Source organism: Talpa europaea (assembly GCF_964194135.1).
Source record: "Talpa europaea genome assembly, chromosome: 8".
NCBI lineage: Eukaryota > Metazoa > Chordata > Mammalia > Eulipotyphla > Talpidae > Talpa > Talpa europaea.
Genome location: NC_140075.1, coordinates 95791172 through 95810976, shown reverse-complemented (window position 1 = coordinate 95810976; position 19805 = coordinate 95791172).

Sequence of the window (19805 nt, the reverse complement as noted above, 5' to 3'; positions counted from 1 at the left end):
GGTCTGCAGGCACCTGCGGGGGGCAGGGCTGTGAAACAGAATAGGGCACATTACTTCTTCCACTGCAGGGGCTGGTGGTGGAGGAAGGGAAAAAGCAGCGTTTCCTGTCACTGGCTCCTAGACTTGTCCCATGCGGAGGGCCTGACTGTGTATGTGTGTGTGTGTTTGGCAGGTGGCAGTGGTAGTGGCATGTGATCTCTGGCAGAAAGCAAAAAAGACATTTCATTGTTCACCTTGAGCTCATTCCCTGCAGGCATAGATGAGCATATGGCAAACATCTTTCTCATTCTCCAGCTCTTTGTGACTGGTTGGATTCAGAAGGCACATAGCATCCCCACCTGGCCTGTCCAGAATTTCCCCTTTGCGGTCAGTCCGTAAGTGTTAACAAAGACAGAGGCATTGACTCTGGGAGGTCCTGGAGGGTGCATGTGGGTTGGCTATAAGACAAGGGGATGCTTCCCATGGGCTGGGGAAGTTCTGGCCACAGCCCACCTGAGAGTCTCCACGAGAGACTCACACAGACTGGGATTTAGCCCCAGGTCCCTGCAAACTCTTCAGAAGAGTCTGATCTTCTGCTATCTAGATCTTCAAGGTGCAGGAGACAAGTCCAAAAGCTACTTGGGAAAGTAAACAGCAGAATCCTTCCAGGCCTATTCTTTTTTCAGGCTATTAGAATCTGCAGGGGCCTCAGCAGCAGTCCTATGTTCCAGTCTGGCAGGGAGCCCAGAGCTGGCAGAGGACCTCTACCTCTGAGCTGATCTTTGCAGGGGGAGGGTAAGAGACAGGGCAGAGCTGGAGGTAAGGCCTACACTAGGCAAGAGGAGCAGGAAAGATCAGGCCTGCCTTTGTCAGCAGATTTCCTGGGCTTGAGGTCTACTTCCCTACTTCCTGCTCCGGACCTTGGGACATCTCCAGTTTGGGGGTCTGCACAAGGTCTGCCCTGTTTGGCCAGGGCCTCCTGGCTATTGGTCTGGCAACCCAAGGTCTAGTCCTTGGCTAAAGATCTTTTGGAGCAACTCATAAAATGAGCTCTTTTGGTCACTGAGAAGTGACTTACCTTTCTAAGCCTGAAAGTCTCATTTTCAGAAGGAAGCTTGAGGATCTCTGCTGTACCTCAGTGGAACTTTGGTGAAAGGAGGGCTTTGAGAGAACAGGGGCCATGAGATGGGTTCTGTAGCTAGCTGGCTCATGAAAAGGTGGTTACCCAAGGGGCAGAGAGGTTCATGGTAGGGGAGGTTTCCATGGCACAGAGGAAAGGGTGTTGGAGCTGTTGGGCCTGGGTTCAAATCCCAACTCCCCTTAAACCAGCTGTGCCTTGGCTAACTGATTGAGACTTGGATTTTGCATCTTTATCTCAAGGGGTGACTGTGAGGATTAAGCGAACTGTTGGCATGACAACCTTTCCTAAGTGCCTGCAGGTCTGAGAACTTTGGGTATATTAGCTCCTTAGGTGCTCGTGGAGTAAGTTCTAGACACTTCCCACTTTACATATGGAGAAAGCAGGGTGCGCAGAAGTTCACTGGATTGTCACACGGCTTGGAGCATCAGGATGTGAACGCAGGTGGGCCAGCTCCCTCAGTGCCTGTCAACACCGCATCACAGGCAGGTACACAGAAAATAGTTGGCACAGCCCCTGGCACAGGGTAACTGCAGGTATTCTGGTATTAATTCGAGTCTCCTTTAACTTTTTGTGGCGATTTTGCGGGGGTGCAGAGAGGTAGCCAGTTGGATGAGATGGCTCTGCACATACCCTTTCACCCAGCCTCTTGCTCGAATGTCCCGGGAGGCTCAGGCTTGGAGTGTTTGGAAAAGGGTGCCTGAGAGGAGGGGGCAGGCCACCCCTTGGACTTTCCCCCTCTCTGTCTGCTGTGGGGTGGCTTCTGTTAATGACTGACAGAGCGAAGAGTGCCTGAGGGCTGTCTGGGGAGTTGGCCCTGTGCCTTTCTTCCCCAGGGTCTCTCCCCACCTGCACGTAGCCAACCATTTAATCACGTCTGGCTGGACTAACTGGAAAGCTAACACTACCTGAGTTCAGAAGGGGAGGGGCGGGGAGAGCAGGCAGGCGCCTCCCCACCCCTCCTGCCTTGCACATGGCCCTCTGCAGGGTGGCCTCTGGTCTTCCGGGCAGGGATTCAAAGCGTTGGTGAGCAAGGCAAAAACCTCAGCTTTTTCCGGAGGTCAGGTCAGCAAGGCGGGTTCCTGTGGAGGTGGGTAAAATTTGGGTTAGAGAGAAGACTTCTGGCCGGAAGTCCCGTGTTTCTCAAGAATCCCCAAAAGTTACATCTGAGTTACTGTTGTGCGAAACATGTATCTGAGGGGAAACGTGTATCTGAGGGGAAACGTGTATCTGAGGGGAGCCAAGCAGAGTTTGCCCACATGTCAAGGCGGGGTTTCCTCCTCTTGTCCCCAAGAGTCAGCTGTCAGTCAGGGGATGAGGATGTCTCTCAGTGTTTAGGTTATTTGCAATTGTTTTGACATGTTGGTGAAACCAGGTCTCAAGGTACAGGGCTGGGAGTGACGACTGTGCCTGTGCTATCAGCTTGGGGTAGAATGAAAATAAATATTGGCAATGGTCAAACCTGAGGTAATTTTCTCACCCCCTGGATCCAGTCAGATAGCTGCCCCCTGACTCCTAGTTGTGACTCAGGGAGAAGGAACTCATGAGCACACGAGACAGAGTTCATTTCTGCCCTTCCCACTACTCTAGGCGGTGGAAGTCTCCACTGCCCAGGGCAAGGAATTGGTTTGGAACCAGAGGGACCTGGGTTCAAGTCCCTGTTCAATGTCACCTCAATATGCAACCTTGAACAGAAAACTTAGCAAGCAGCTAAGAGCCCCAGTGTCCAATATTTGCAAAATGGGATGATAGTGACACTTAATTCAGTGGATAAACAAACTGGTCCAGTCACACATGGGAATATTATACAGCTGCATAAAAAAACAAGTGACTGATAGACATAACAGCATGAGTGACTTGCAAAGACATTAAGTTGAGTAAAAGAAGTCAGCCACAACAAGCACATATTGTATGAATCTAGTTACATGAAATTCATAAGTGGGCAAAACTGATTGACATTGGTAGAGATTTAACTAGAAGATAAAATTTGTGCACACAAAATTCAGTGAGCTGCATGCTGAAATTTATGCACTCTATTGTAGGAAAGTCACACCTAAAACAAAACAAAACAAAATACAACATATTACTTTAGACTCAAACAAGCCAGCTAATAAGTAAAAGTAACCATCTGCCAGATGAGTTCTCTTGCAGATTCAAAGTAAACGTCCTGTAGCTATTTGATGCTGCCCTCACTTTGTGTGAGGTATAGGGAGGTCAAGTTTGGGACCTAGTGGGATTCTGAGGGGTTGAAAGGAGGAGAGCTTGTCTGTGAAGTCCAGCATCTAGGGCACATTGTTCCAGGAGTCACTGATATTGTCTGTTCAGTCCCAGTCCACCTCTCAGTAAGGCCGATGGTGCCTGTGAGGCTGCCAAGGGGCCTGGCTGACTTAGGTGGCCTTGGGGATGGCCTGCCTGGCCCATCCTGTCTTCCCTGGCCTTCAGGATTAAGGATGCATTTCATTCCACTCTGTTTTGTTCCACACCAGCAGGTCTGGGTTCTAGCAGCGGGAAGAATGTTCTTGGACCCAACAGAGGGAGATGCCCAGCTCAACCCATGAATCTGGCCACCCAAGTGTCTGGAGGCAGGTTTTTGCAGGACTGGCCTCCTTTGTGCACTGTGTGAAGGCAGTAGCCTTGCTTTTTACTTTAGGAAGCGCCCAAGATGAGGGGTCAGGCAGAAGGGCGGAAGGAGATGCTCCTTTCTCAGGCCAAGTGAGAACTTCCTTACATTTGTACCCAGAACAATTCACTAGCTCCCTCTCATTGCAGCCCTGTCAGGCACCTGGATTTGTGACCTGCAAATCACCTGCTCTGTGACTTGCAAGCCGTGTGACCTTGGGCAAGTCCCTTACACTCTCTGAGACTTGTTTTCCTCCTCTAGCATGGGTCCCTCTAGCACTTCCTCTTCTAGCACCCACCTTGCCCACCTTAGAGAGATGTGGTAAAGATCACATGAGATGGAGAACAAAGAACTTTGGGAACAAAAGGCCCCTGGACAAAGGTGGTATTGAGGGTGTGGGAATAGCTCACAGCCTTTGGGGTGACAACCCTTCCTGCAGAGCTGTTTTAGTGTCATAACCTAGTACGGTTTGCTGGCCCACCAACTGGATTTCCTGCCTCAAACTCATGCATGGTGTGTATATTGTAGGCAATTTTTTACATTTTACATATTAAAAATAACACACTTCAGCATTGTGGAGCCTTACTAACGTATGCCAGGTGCTGGGCTCTGCACTCTGTCACAAGTCTCATTTGAGAGTGTCTATGTGTCAGCACTATAGTCAGACCCATTTTACTGGTGAGGAAAGCCAGGCCCAGGGAGAAGTGGTTTGTCTCAGTCACATATACCTGACCGAGCCAGGAACCCAGGTCTGTCTGGCCCCAACACCTAAGCGATCAGCCCCCACACTTCACTTGGGAAGTCAGATGGCATTGGAGTCACCTAGCAGGTCTGCGTTTCAATATTTGCTCTTCCTTGGGGGCCCAAAGTCTTGGTGGAGAATGCCAGGATGCAATGTAATAACTATGGACAACACAGTTGTCCTGGTATGTTTCTGTCCAATTTGGTCATGGCCTCTGCCATCTAAAGGGTCGGGGTGATAAGCAGAAGGTAGGCTTGATTTCTGTTTCTTTCACCAATGGGGGAACTGAGCACACTACGATGATGGCAACTGTCACCTGCTCACCATCAGGTGCCACAGCTGCATCGAAAACTAACTGCATCCCTGTCTTGAATGTGCTATTGCCTGCTAGTGGTGGAGGGAGAGCTGTTTTAACACTCAGAGGGGTGTCATCCTGATGAGTGATGGAGAAACCTGGGCAAATGCAAGAGGCTGCTAAGGGCTAAGGTGACTACTCTCTAATCAGCTACCAGCCTCAGTTGGGGGGCGGAGCGGAGGGTTTAGGGTGCTTTACTGATGGGCCCTCTGATGAAGGCCTGACTCCTTAGACCTCTTTCTTCCAGTTACTGACCGTTTTACCACCCAGCCTAGACTCCCCAAGACATCATGGGTAGCCAGGCAGCTGCTTGGATCAGACATTTAGACTCTTGAAAACGGAAATACTTTCAGCTTCTGTATTGTCCCTGACCTCCACAGTTTTTGTTTCTGTTTGGAGCAGGAGCTGGGTCTCCCTGCACAGTGGCGGACCCCTGTAACCTGACAGAGCAGGTCAAACCCAGATGGAGGGCCTGGCCCTAACAGCATGGAGTCAGACTCACAAGGCTTCTCAGGCAAAGGGGGTTAGGGAGCTGGGTTTTCTATTCTTAAAACTGCAGTGTTTAAGTGATTACCGGGCAGTTGCAAGTCCATGCCAATGTGCAAGCAAACTTGGGGTTGAACCTTAGTGCACTGTCCAAGCAGCCAAGCAGCCCAGCCTGGTTTGGGGGTGTGAGGAGACAAGTTCCACCCAGGCCATAATTTGGTGATGGACCTGGGCAGTCACTTTTTAAATTTATTTGTTTGTTTGTTTGTTTGTTTGTTTATTTTAAGGTTTATTTATCTATGCATACAAAAGCTGTGGCACAGGCCAGAGATGCAGGGGGTGAGAGGATCCACCAGAGACAGAGTGGGGAACAGAACAGGCAGACTGACTGAAACACACTGCTGAGGGCAGCAGCAGGCGAGACAGGAGAGGTCTGCTGCACCATGTGGGTTTCTCCCTGGGGCTGGGGATTGAACTCGTGTTGCAGAGGCTGCGGATTGCTTCATAGTGCGGTGCTTAACCCCTTGCACCACCAGGGAGGCCACCCCTTTTTTTTTAAAAAGATTTATTTATTTATACAAGAGCTGGGGTACAGGCCAGAGGGCAGGAGAATGAGAGGATTCACCCGAGACAGAGCAATGAGCAGAACAGGCAGACAGACTGAAAGCACGGAGCAGCGGGCGAGACAAGAGAGGTGTGCTGAGCTATGTGGGTAGCTCCCTGGCCGGCCGGGAATCGAATCCACACTGCAGAGGCTGTGGACAGATTCGCAGCACTCTGCTCAACCCGCTGCACCACCAGGGAAGCCCCTGGGCAGTCACTTCTAACTTACATACTTCCATGCCCTGTCTATGCAATAAGAGGGTTGGGCCCGATGAGTTTTTAGTTCAAAGATTTCATGAATATCTTGGAAAGCAAGATGCACAGAGCCACATTGCTCTGCCATGTGAAATGATGGGGCAATGGAGCTAACAGTGTGGCTGCTGGAAAGGCCCACTGAAGTCCTAGCCAGAAGGAGTTGGTGTGCCCTGTTAATGATGTCAAGTGACTCATACGATGGGTCTGGGACTTTAGAACTCGACTGACTGAATCTCCTTTGAAGTGGTGCTTTGAATCACTTAGGAGCTGGAGGTTGGATGAGAACATGTAAGTCAACTTCCTGGTATGTTGTATGTTCCCAAACATACCATTTTAAATCAAGGTACTGGAACATCTGTCTTATTTTGGGATTATGCTTTGCATTTCAACGTGCTGCTTAATATTTCTAAGCTGACTGATTCTTTTGTTTTAAGAACTGGGGTACAGGCCAGAGGTGTGTATGGGAGGAGGGTAAGAGGATTCACCAGAGACAGAGTAGGGAGCAGAACAGGCGCATCTACTGAAATACACTGCTGAGGGGAGCAGCAGGCATGTCAGGAGAGGTCTGCTGTGCCATGTGGGTCAGCTTCCTGGCCGGGGATCGAACTCATGCTGCAGTGGCTGCAGATTGCTTCATAGTGCTGATGCTTAACCCCTTGAGCCACCAGGGAGGCCCCTAAGCTGAACTGATTTTTGAAGCACTGAGAGCATGAGTTACTGAAGTTTGAAGTCCCTGGAAGGTAGATTTCAATTCAGTTCAGGGAAAAACTTTTTAACAATCTGAGCTGGCCTTTGGAGGTGGTGAATTTTTTGTCATCGACGGCAAAGTCAAACCCAGCTAGGTGCTCACCCCTCCCCCTCCTCCTCAGTCAGGGATAATGTACAGTGATTCCCTGATACCCCATCCAAAGCAGTTCCCCTCCACCTCACCCTGTTGCACCATACTTATCACTCTCTCTGGAAGTGTCGCATTCATTTTATTTTTTCACTTGTGAGTCATCATCTCATCAAACCTGAAGGTAAACCTGGCAAACGGGGGACCTGAGCCCTTTTTCACTGTTTCATCTCCAGGGCTTCATCTTCTGGCACTTAGAAGACACTCAAATACTGATTGGAGAAAATTTTGCTACTGGTATACAATTTAGCTTTCAATCCATGGGCCCATGGTCCTACAGGATTAGATCCTTTAAAACCCTTGGTGGTGCAGGGGTTAAAGTCTCAGTGCTATCAAGCTACCACCAGCCACTGTGTTCTGAGTTCAATCCCCAGCCAGGGAACTGGCCCACATGGCACAGCAGAGCTCTCCTGTCTTACCTGCTGCTCCCCTCAGCAGTATATTTCAGTCGATCCACCTGTTCTGCTCCCCACTCTGTCTCTGGTGAATCCTCTCACCTCCTCACCTCTGACCTGCACCCCATTTCTTGTATGCATACATAAATGAAATAAAATCTTTAAAAAACCTTGGCTGGGATATGTGAAGGAGCCAGAAACTGTCCTGAGTTAATGAGAACTGGAGTAGGATGTTCATGGTCAGTCTCTTGTTGGTTGTGTGTCCTTGGATGAGTCACTCAACCTTTTGGGGAGTACGGGTTGCTTCCTCGGCAAAAAGGAGACAGTTAGATTCAGTTATCTCTACACTCTTCCCAGCTGGCTGTCTTGTGAGGTCGGTACTCTGTGTTCTCGCTCCTCTGCTCTCAAACTGTTTGCTCAGCTCTTTTATTGGGGCTTGTAGGTCTATTAAAACAGAAAAAAAATTAAGCAGCCTTGGGAAGTGAAGAGTAAATACAAGTACTAATGAATTATTTTATTCTGCGTAACAATTATAAGGGCTACAGCTAGACCCTAAAGGGAATTGATGATTTAATTAAATAATCATCAGGTTCAATGTAATTGGTTCGACCCAGGCATAAATTCACAGTTGGGGAATTTGTTTTGCTAGTATGCGTTAGCCACCTAACAGTGCACTCAGTTGCAATATACTTGATATTCTTTGGTTTTTAAATAGAGTTTATAAATGAAGATGGTTTATATGTTCTTTTTTTCCCTCTGGCTTCTCTGGGAGATGGCTAGTAAGCTTTGATGATTCCATTTTATTGGTGATAGAATGAAAAATGCCACCCTGAGTGGTAACATTACAACCACACCGTTACATAATTATGCTTTCTCCCTGGTGTGCATTGATGTAGAAGGCACAGAGATGGCTAATTCTCTTTGCCGTTAGCTACAAATTTAGGCCCCTACATATTTCTCTTTCTTCTTGTTCTGGTGTCCCGAAGTCTTACCAATGCCATCCACAATGGCAATAAATTCAGAATAATTCTGGATGAATCAGTTAAGATGCAGACAGGTATTGGATGCCAATACGAATAAAAGGTGCTATATGGTTCAAAAGGACATAAAACGTGTTCCTCATTCATAAAGAGTTTACATTTTAGTTGGGGAGACAAGATATAAATTAATGAAGCCATCAATTAACAAGACTGGATTTTATGCTTTGATAGCATTATATACTGATAGAATAAAAGACCAGCTTAAGAGTGGATAATGAGAGGATAGTAGCATGTGATATTATGCTAATTGGGTGGTACATTTAGTGCCAACCAGTCAGAGGAGGGAGTGATTAGCTAGAGCCAGTGGCTGTCTGGAGAGAGGCTTGTTTGCAGCTGCGTGCTGGCCTAACTCTGGGGTAGGGGCCCTGCTAATGATGCTCTGAACGCAAAGTCTCAAGGAAATGAGTGTGAATGGTGCCCACTGGCACTTTGTACCACAGTGCCCTGTGTCAGGAAGGACGCAAAGACAAGCAAAAGATGAAGAAGTCTCAAGATCACTGCCTAAGGGTTTGAGTCAGCTCATGGACATTAAAATGTTTTGCACTCTACACAAAATTTCAAAATATTTTGAGCCAACACTTAAAAATCAAGAGATTTTGAAATAATAATCTAGTTTACTGGCATTTCTTGAAACACCAGGCTATCTGGCCATGTAAGACTATAGTTCCCTTTGAGCAGCTTTTGCATCCGTCATCTGTCCCTAAGAAATGTCTGTTTCTTTGAAGATGGGGCTAGTGCTCTCCAGTCGACCCCAGTCCCACCCCTGCTTATAAGTCCCCAAACCTTCTGGATCTTTTTTTTTTTCCTAATGGTAGAGAAATATTTTTCTGTGCTCAAGGAAAAAAAAAAAAAAAAAAGCCCAAGAGGACCTTGTGTTTAAAAAATAAAATCAATAGGAAAAAGGCAATTTTCTTCATAGAAGTGAAGGATGTGCAGCAGAGGATGGCCATGTGGAAGGAATTTAGCTCACAGGCTCACTCGTGTGCATTGCTGCAGGGCCTGTGCCTGAGGAGTCTGGGAAACAGCAGGTAATATAACAGGAGGCGCCGCCTTAAGAAAGATCCCAATAGTTGCCGTTTATTAAAGGCTTCTCTGTGTCAGTGTTACCTCACTTCATCTTCCCCACAGCCCTGCACGGTAGGTCCTGCTATTATCCCTGCCTCACAGAAGCGGAAACGGACACCAATAGGTTAACCCACAGGCTCAAGGTGACACAAGTACTTGAGGGTGGAGATAGGATTTGAATACATGTCTGCCTGACCTCAGAACCCATTTCTGCTTCCTCTGTGCTGTGAGGTTCTAAAACAGATGCCTCTTGCCTCTGGCCTGGGTGATAGAGACATGGTGTGAGTGTGTGTGTGTGTGTGTGTGTGTACATTGCTTGGCCCCTTGCAGGACTCAGTAAGTATCCCTAAAAGTAAGGGCCCTGAGCCCTCTGGGGTTGGGTCTGTGTTTGTTGAACTTGTTCCTCTCAGTCCCACGTTCTCCTGGGGCCTTTTGCCTGACCTGGGCAGCATGAGAAAGACAGACAGAGACAGCCCAGCCCGCGCCACGCCTTTCTGTTCTGAGTCTGGTTCGTCTTCTTCTCCAAGGCGCTCTTCCTCCACCCACCTTCACCCTGACAGGAGACAGTTGGTGGATTGGAACGAGAGGAAAAAGCAACTGTTGACCAAGCCAGATGGTGGAGGAAGTAATCCTTCAAGCCCTGAAGCGCAGGAGGGGCTGTTCTGGGATGTCTGTGCTCGGGGCAGTGAGAGTGGGACGGGCTAGTGTCTGCATCTGACTCCCTGACCGCAGTGGGGGAGCAGTAGAACATGGAGGTGAGAGCCAGTGACAGCAGTGGTTGTGTGTGAAAAGCCCCATCTCAGCACCCACAGGTCTTAGTTGCTGAGAAGCAAACCCCAACATAAGGATTTGAGTATAAGCAGTTGATTTGAGAGGGGATGCCAGGAAGCAGCAACAGGAGAGTGGGGGAAGTGAGTTAGGGGAGGGGAGGAAGCTGGCAGAGGGGGTGTAATCACTGGGGGGAGCTGGACCTTGGTCCTGATGGGATAACCTGAGGTGCATTTAAGGACACAGGGCTCAAAGACAGCATATCCAAGGGGCGAGGGCGCTGGGGATATATATACCAATGTGTCAGTCATAGGTTGAGGCTCACTTGGCTCTTCTGGCTTGCTGTGAGATTGGGCAAGTGGGCACCAGCTGCCAGAGAGTCTCTAGGCAGAGATACAACTGGCCACTGGCAGTCGAACAGGCATGCGTGGGCATGGCAAGGGTAGATGGACACGGGTGGGGACCAGCTGCATCTGCAGGCCAAGCATCATGTCCGGAGCCCAGGGTGCTCTGCAGAGGTGCAATGCCTATCCCATGTCAACTAGTATTTGCTACATATCAGACCTCCTCCAGACTTAGCGATTTAAATTAATAACTATTTGATTTGCTCACAGTCTGATGGATAGGCAATTTGGGCTGGTGTAGCTGGGCAGCCTGGTCTTAGCTGGGCTCACTTGTACACTGCAGCCAGCTGACAGGTGACTGGGGGCTGGCTGGTCGGTCACCCTGTAGTGGGCCAGGCGGGGCTCATTCTCATGGATGGGCATAGGCAGGCAGGGGCCCTGGAGGCCTAGTCTTGGCCTTGGGACAGCACACTTGCTTCACATTCTATTGGCTAAAGCAGGTCACCAGGCCTGCCTGGATTCAAGGGGTGGGCAAGAGAATTTACCTCTTCTTGGGAGATGCTGCAAGGTCCTATTTATGAGAGTAGGTACAGGAAGAGGAACATTTGCAGACAGTTTTACACCTAATCTACCACATATCCCATGTGATTTGGGGAATAGCCAAAACCAGTGTTCTACTCTTTTAAACACAGTGGAGTCAGAAGCTGTTTGGTCAAGTATGGAAACATCTCTGTCCTCCATTATCTCCTCCACTGATATTCTCCTTTTAATACTGTCATTTCCTTGGTCATCTGTAAGAAAGCAATTATTTCTAAGGGATAACACATTAAGTCCTCCTCTTGCAAAGGCAGTGATTCTGTGTGGGAGGGGAGAGCAGGAAAAAGCTGAATGTCAGCAAGAGAAAGGAGATGCATGTTTGCTTATCTTTTTTATTAGTGTCAGAACTTTTACACATGTTCAGAGAATCCCTACCTTGCTAGTCCTGATTGGTGCCATCACTTGTAGGAAATGAAAATGCCATGTATTCCCTTCCCTGGCCTCCCTTTGCAGCCAGGGCGTGAGCATCTCTCCGGGGCTCTGCCACTCAGACACGTCTGCCCCCAGACTCAGAACAGAGGCTCGTGAAACAAGGAAGTGGGCAGCACAGGAAACCCTGTGGAGCTGGCCGTGGGCAGTGGTGGCTGTGGGCTGGAGGCTGGGTGCATTGTTGGGGAGGGTGTCCAGGTGGCCCCTGCCGCGGTGCCTGGTGCCCAGTGCACACAGCTACAGTCTTCTTGTTAGACAAGTTGCGTGGTGCGTTTTAGGGAAATTGCCAGCTTGGCTCGCTAGTTCTCCCAGATATTATATGAAGTGTAAGGTATCCTTTCAGTGAGCTTCTATTTTGCTTGAGCCAGGCAAAGCTATAGCCAACATTACTAATGTTGCTTGTAGATAAGAATCTTAATGTGTGTGGTGGGGGTGGAGAAGAGAGGGTACAGAGAGAGGGGGAGGTTGACAGAAAGGAACAGCATCACTATTTTGCCTGATGTGGCAACATTGGAAATTGTAAAGAAAACTGGAAACTCTTTCTGAAAGTATGTGGTCATTTAAAACTAGAATTTTGAAAAAGGCTTGACCCTTGAACAAGCTGGGTGCAGCACGGGGGCATAAAGGCCAGAGAGGGGCTCATAGGGATACACTGGAAGGTTGTGTGTGTCCTGCCTGGAATCTCAGGACAAACATCAAGGTCAGTTATTGATCCCAGAGTAACAAAGGTTGAAAGGATCAAGCACAGAATTGGTGACTTTTTTCTAAAGAGCATCCAGGCTTGGGTGGAGATGTGTAACAGTGAAGTTGAGTCAAGGACACACCATTTTTTTAAAGCCATGTGCTTGCTTATCTAATAAGCAATATTTCCCCCTTGATAGAAAATATTGTTATAAAAAGAACACGGGCAAGTGTATCACAGTGGATGTTACAGTTTCCTTGGTTAATAAACGCTTAATGAAAGGGCTTTTAAAAAAGGGAATTTGGCAGTTAAGTCCAAATGTAGCTGATGTCACCAATGGCTCCCTTCATAAAACGGAAGAGAAAGACACTTCACCAAAAAATCCAATCAAAGAGTTTTGAAACAGTGTATAATGTGGCCTTGCTGTTTACCTTGGAGTGATGGTTCTGGCTAAGACACAGTGGGGGGCATGTGCCCCCAGGGTGCTGTGTTTTGAGGCTGCCTGGAATCATACCTCCTCCACCTCTCCACCCACCACCTACCCACCCCCGGTGGCGCAACTCGTGTTCAGCGCCTCCTGCGGGGCTGTGCTCTCCCCTAGTAACCGCACTGTGGTGTAGAACCCCTCTGCATTCCCACAGCGCCGTCATGCTCAGAGGAGAGTAAGGAGAGCACCCCCAGCGCCAGAGCCGGAGCAGGCAGAAAGGAGAGAGACTCCCAGACCAACCCACCTTCAAAGAGAGGAGATCTTCTCAAACTCGGGAGCTAGACTTCTAGTTAGAGAGAGCTGTGAGCCTTGGGTCCACATCCTCGTTCCCTGGTGGTGTGGGTATGAGAAGACTTGGAATCTGCAGCAACTGTAGTGGAAGCCCCTTCTCCCAACCCAGGAAGCAGAAACATTCTTGCAGCATCTCTCTGTGGGGTCAGTTGGGTGTGAACTACGCATGCAGAATTCAAACGTTCATGGGGCAGGCTTGACCTCTGTGAGTGTCTTTTACCTGCAGTGTTCACCATGTACTTCGGAAGCCAAAGAGACCTTCTTCCTGACTCCTGGTGCCATTGACTAGAGATTTTTAAAGACTTGAGATCTTGAGTTCTCAAGTCTTTGGACTTAGACTGCACTGGAACTTAAACCACTGGTTCTCAGGCCTTCTCATTTGCACCAGAACGACACCACTGGCTTTTCTGGGCCGCCAGCTGCAGATGTGGGACTTTCACAGCCTTTATTATCTTGTGAACCAATCTCTCATCATAAATACTGTTTGTTCTGTATATCTCTGTATATCGTGGTGGCCCTGTTTTTCTAGAGCACCCTGACCAACCCAATTTCAGTCCTCTTCTCTGTAGCTTCAACGAGTGAAATCTTCTCTCTGCCTCCAGTCCATGGAGCCCTCTCATTTCCCCAGCAGAATTTGAGCAGTGTCTCAGCACCCTCTCCACCCTGCACCCGCAACCACCTTTGGGTGGTTGGTGCAAAGTGCAATGTTAAGGAGCTTGGGAAACCACAGATCAACCAGTCTAATTCACTGGTGTCAATTTTATTGGAAGGGCTTTTGGGGGAAGAATAGTACTACAACATATATCTACCCTCTATGTAGTAGAAAGTATATTTTGAAGACAACTTTTTTTATCCTTAGAATCAATGCAAGAAATTCATGCTTGTAGCAGGTATTTTTGGGGGACAACCCTGGATCTGGTAGCAATGGCTCAGCCTCCTCATAGAAAGTGGGGGTTAGGGCCTCCCTGGTGGCACAGTGGTTGAGCGCTGGGTTGCGAAGCTGCCTGCAGCCTCTGCAGCGCCGGTTCGATCCCCGGCTGCTCCCCGGCCACTGGAGGAGGGTCCTACATGGCGCGCAGACCCCTCCTGCCGCCCGCTGCTCCCCCCAGCAGTGTACCTCGGTCCTCCTGCCTGCTCTGCTCCCCACTTTGGCTCTGGTGAATTCTCTCACCCTCCTGCGCTTCTGACTGTACCCAGTGCTTGTATAAATAAATAAATAAATAAATAAATAAATCTTAAAAAAAAAAAAGAAAGTGGGGGTTAGATGCTGAAATACAACATTCATTATCTGAAAGGCTCATTGGGTATCTACCATATACCTCAGGACAATGCACTGCACTTCTGCTTGTCTCATGTATTTTTAGATAACTTTTCTTATTTTTTATGTCTTATCCCCTTATTAAGTGAGATCCTTGTTGGAACTTTTCAAGTATTAATAACCAGTTCCTACTATTGTCAGGCAAAGCGGTGACCAGTGAGGCAAGTGAGGCATCTAGCATACAAAATTTGAGGTGCACAGGGCCTCCCTGGTGGCGCAAGGGGTTAAGATGCAACCTATGAAGCTGCTTGCAGCCACTGCAGCACGAGTTCAATCCCCAGCCAGGGAGCAACACATATTGTGCAGCAGACCTCTCCTGACTCGCCCACTGCTCCCCCCAGCAGTGTATTTCAGTCAATCCTCCTGTTCTGTTCCCCACTCTGTCTCTGGTGAATCCTCTCACCCCCCACACCTCTGGCCTGTACCCCAGTTCTTATATGCATAAGTAAATACAACTTAAAAAAATTTGAGGTGCACAGCTCTACCCCTGCACGATAGCATGAATTTGCACCATAAGCTTCTCACTTGCCTCCCCCTTTATCCTGATCTGGCTAGATTCTCTAGGCTTGTTTTCTCACCTAAACCTCACAACAGCCTCTTTTTGCAGATGGGGAAAATCTGAAGCACATGGTGGTTAAGAAACTCGCCCAAGGCCCCACAGCTGTTCTGCACACTGGTGGCTGACGCTGACATGATCACCTTTAGCTTCACAGCAGCACCGAGAAGTGATCCGTCGTGTAGATTATTGGGTCATAAGAGCTTATTGCTAAATTTCCAGGAATTTTGTGAGTCAGTTGTTAAACACAGCTCTTAGTACATAGTAAATTACACAAACTTATTATTAAATAAATTACATTACAAGCAAATGTAATAAATACCCCCAACTCATCACTTCCTACTTGTGACTCTATAGGGTCAGGAAGGATTCCCGGGGGTGCCACTTAGCATCTGTGTGACTTGACTGTGCTGGAGAGTGACAAAGGAGCGAGTTGAGTGAGTAGAGGACTTGGAACCACGCCCTCCAGATTCCAGTCCTGGCTTCTTCCCTCCGCCTGTGTCAGTTTCCCATCTGTAGCGTGGGCGCAATCGCTATCAGTGTCAGTTTTCTCATCTGCAAATTGGGAGCAATTTACCGGTAAGAATGGTCTGGAGTAGCAGCAACTGTTCTGTGTCTCACCTACTTCCCAATGTTTGCTGAAGACCTGTGCCACGTTCTGTTCTAAGCCTCTTGCTCATAGTTTCTTTCTATAGCAACCTAGTGAGATAAGTATTGTTGGTCTCCCATTTTCAGATGGGGAAGTAACTCAGGGCAATTAGGTCTCTTTCCCAAGGCCACACAGCTGGTGGGGGGCAAAGCCAGGAGTTGCTCTCAGGCAGCCCCTTGTACCTAGGAGATGCTCAAAAACTGTTTATTGATGAGCTCCTATATGCCTTCCATCCAGAAAATATCTTGGCCCCAGTTTCTTTTTCCCTAGGAGCTTACACGTTGCCTGTCAGAAATCATGGATCCCCTTCAATTTTTCAGGCAGGGGGCAGAATCCAGACCCTGCATCATGTACTCCCATGCCCCTGTCCAGGGGCAAGACAGAGACACCTGCAGCTTTAGAATGAAATTCCCTTTTCCATAGGTGGGGGGGGGGGGGTTGGTGGGAGGGGGAGTCTGGCTCCTCCCTGCACCAGCCGGAAACCACTTCTTCCGGTCATTTTCCAGGGCGGATACTTTGTAGGAAATGGCCACCGAGGCTGCAAGGAAGAAAAACACCCGCTTCCCCTGCTCCCAACGTAGGGAGAGCTGCAGCTTGAGCAATTGACATCTCTCCCCGGGCCCCAGGAGAAACAGTCTTCCCACACGAGTGACACAGCCTCTGTCGCCCACAGGCCTGGAAGGGTTTGCCCAGAGAGGCTACTCCTTTGAGGCTGAGGAAGGAGGGGGTCTGTAAGAAAAATGTTGACTTTGGGCACCAAGATAATCTGGGTTTGCACCTCACCTCTCTTAGAAGCTGAATGTCCTCGGCCAGGGTATTTAATTTGTCTGATAGGACCTAGCCTTTTGTCACATATCTATCTTAATTGCTGTTTTTCCATCCGTAAAATGGGAGAATACCCTTCTGAAGGCGTCTTGTGGAGTTGTGGTTTAAAATCAGAGAATGTGTGAAAAGCATGTGGGACATAAGTGGAGGAAGGGATAGAATAGGTGTCATGTGAATGAGTACCCACAGCAGCTGGGCACCAAGCACTGTGCCCGGCAAGGGAGGTTCTAGCAGAGGTGGACAAGGGTCCCATCTCCAGGTCTCTGCTGCATAGGCGGAGAAATAAAACAAGACAGATGGCAATGGTGGCTGCTGTGCTGCGGGGACAAGCAGGGAGCATGTGGCAGGTTATAACTTGCCCTTCTCAGGCTCGACATGCCCCAGTGATTGCTGAGACCTACCACGTGCCCATGGTGTCATGGGGAGGCAGCCATTGACACTACCCTGCTCCTTCTGTCTTAGAAGCAACACCAACAGGCATGAGAAAACAATAGCAATAAGAGCCTTAGAGACGAAGGTAGAAGAAACCAGAGCCAGTCATGTGGCCCTAGACCATGGGCGAGGGACTAGCTGACTGAGGGGACCCTCTGTTCAGACTTGCCAGGGAGACCGGCAGGTGGGGGGTTCCAGGATAGCCTGAGTTCTTCTCTGTCTTTTAGTGAGGTCGGGGGTAGAGGAGGGCCCGGCCCCTCCTGCCTGCTGCTGCCCAGTCCTGCAGCAGAAGGACTGCATCTCTAACTCTAGCCTGCATCTCTAACTCCTCTGCCTGAAACCAGGGCTGAGACCCCACTGCACCTGTCTCCACCAGACCACAAGACCAAGCGGGCCTCTGACTTACCAGAGTGTCCCCAGCCTCCTCTGCCAGGCTGCTGGGGACATGCAGAGAGGGAATGTGGACGCTCTGGAACTCAGCTCTTCCATCCTTTGCAGGGGTGGGGCCTGGGAAAGGCCTGGGCCCTGAAGAAACAGTTTCAGGAAGAGTTTGGAGGGGGTGTCAGGCTGGCAACCCAGAAAATGTGGTCATCCCCGAACTCCCAGCCCCAGCCTGGGTAAGTCCCCAGCAGGCGCTCTTCTTGCTTTCTCGGGTATGTGGGGTGTATTCCTGAAGGTCCCCTGACTTCTGCTTGTGTGAAGTGAGTTTCTCCCACAGCACCTGTCTGCTGTAACAGTGTTGGGGTTGGGGACACATCCTCTTGGCGGGTGCACCCCTATCTTTTCCTAAGAGTCACTTTTTCTCCGTACACAGCAGCAATTAACCTATAATAAACAATTGCAAAATAAGGCACGGCGAAATGCCATTCAGTGATGTTCCATGGCTACCCGATGTTAAAAAGGGATCTATTTTTAAAATTAGGTGGTGTAGGAAGAACAGGTGAAATGGCAAGTCCTCCGAGTATTGTGGGGTGAGGTGCTAGCCAGCCTTCACCCCTGCATCGAGGCCCCACAGAGCTGATCCTCACACAGAGGTGTGTTCCTCCCTGTGCATTTCATGTCAGAGATCACATTACTCTGGGAGCAGGGGCCTCCTCTTGGCAGACAGAGGCTGAGCGGGGCTCTGCTCCTGTGGCGGGTGTAGAGGGAGGCAGCAGCGGCTGGACACTAGGGTGTGGCTCTGAAGTCGCCCAGGCTGGATTCGGCCTTGCTCCCTGCAGAATGTTGGAGAAGGCACTTCACCTCTTTGAGCCTCAGTATCCTTCTTGGAGAAATGTAAGTAATAAGCACATATGTCCTCACGGAGCGGTTACGTGGATGGAGGCGGGCACGTGGTAGTGGGGGATCCTGGAGCAGGAGAGCGAGGACTGTGCTTCTGGGCTACTTCTCGATATGACTCTGGGAAAATCCCCTCGCCCCGGAGGTTTGCTCAGGGGTGCAGTGGGGGCTCCACGCCCATTTTGCGGAGTTGCGGTGACTTCAGGGAGGGTCAGATGAGCTTTCTGTGCAGAGGGAATGGAGCACATGCGTCTGTGGCAGGCCGCAAGAAGGCAAGTGGCAAGCACAGAAAGGGCATCCTGTTCCACCTGGCTCTTTCTGTGCTTCTTTAGGGAAGCCAGGCCTGGGGGATGAGCCGCCTGTGAGGCTAAGTGGGTCTGCTCCCATCATGGGCTAGACCCCGCCACCTCTGGCTCCCTCCCTGTTCCCTTGCCTCCCTCAGCTGGAGCATTGGTCACCCTGGCCGGGCCTCTGCCCGCCAGTCCCGCCAGTCACTTGGCAGCTGCCTCAGGTTTCAGCTCAAACTCCCTGCGTCCCGGGCTGTGCAGCCACCTCCTCCCACGACCATGTTTTCATTCGTAACCATCCTCACTACCCGGAACACTTGGGATTCTTTTATCTCTAGCAGAATCCCAAACACCTCCCACCCCCAGATTGGCCTGGTGGTTCATTAAGTGTCTGTCAATCACAGAAACCAGAGGCTGTTGGGGGACAGTTGGCCAAACTGATGGCTCCACCCTTTTCTGAAAGGCCCATCTTAGCATCTTTTCTCCGCTCTCAGCAACCTCCAGGCTCCAGGACCACCATCTCTGGTCCCCTGAGGGTGATTGCACTGAGGTTGTGGCCAGCTGTTCTCTATCTCCTGGGGACAAGCAGGGAGCTTAGGCCACAGGGTGAGGCTCTGTTGAGAGGCCAAAGGGAAAACAGCCTGTGGGATTGTTTGGGCCGAAGGTTTCGCTGGAGGTCTTTCACAAACAAGATCGAGTTTCATCTTTCTGGAATGCGTTAGGGCTGCTAGGCCCACCCTGTCCTCTCTGTCCAGATGAAATTCATCTTCCATGAGGGACTGGGGTCTGCTTCTGAGTACCACAGAACTCCAAAGAACCCCATAGAACTCCATGAGTTCCACAGTTAGAGAGAGTTAGAGAGCACCATTGTGGCCTCAGGGACCTTGAATCTATTTGTCCAGCTTCTTGCTTATTTCTTTAACCCCCTTGCAGGTGAGGACATGTCCGCTCTGATATCTCTGTGTCACTCACTGCAGTGCTGGCTACAAAGCCTCTCCTGAGGCCTTGTAGTCGTTGGGTGACACCCATTAAGAGGAGTACAGAGTTGGGCAGGAAGGGCCCCAGGACTGGTAGGTTTTGAAGAAACCCAAAGGGCCTTCTGAAGTTTGGGGTGCTATGTAAGGAAGGTGGACTCCACAATGAGGCCAGGACAGTGGGGCTCAGTGCTGGGGACAGCCAGCCTAGGGCATGTAGGAGCCGGGGAGAAAGGGCTGGAGAGGGAAGAAGAGGTACCAGAACTAGGACAACTGACTTCAGAGTGTTGTTGAGAAATGTCCCTGGACTCTTCC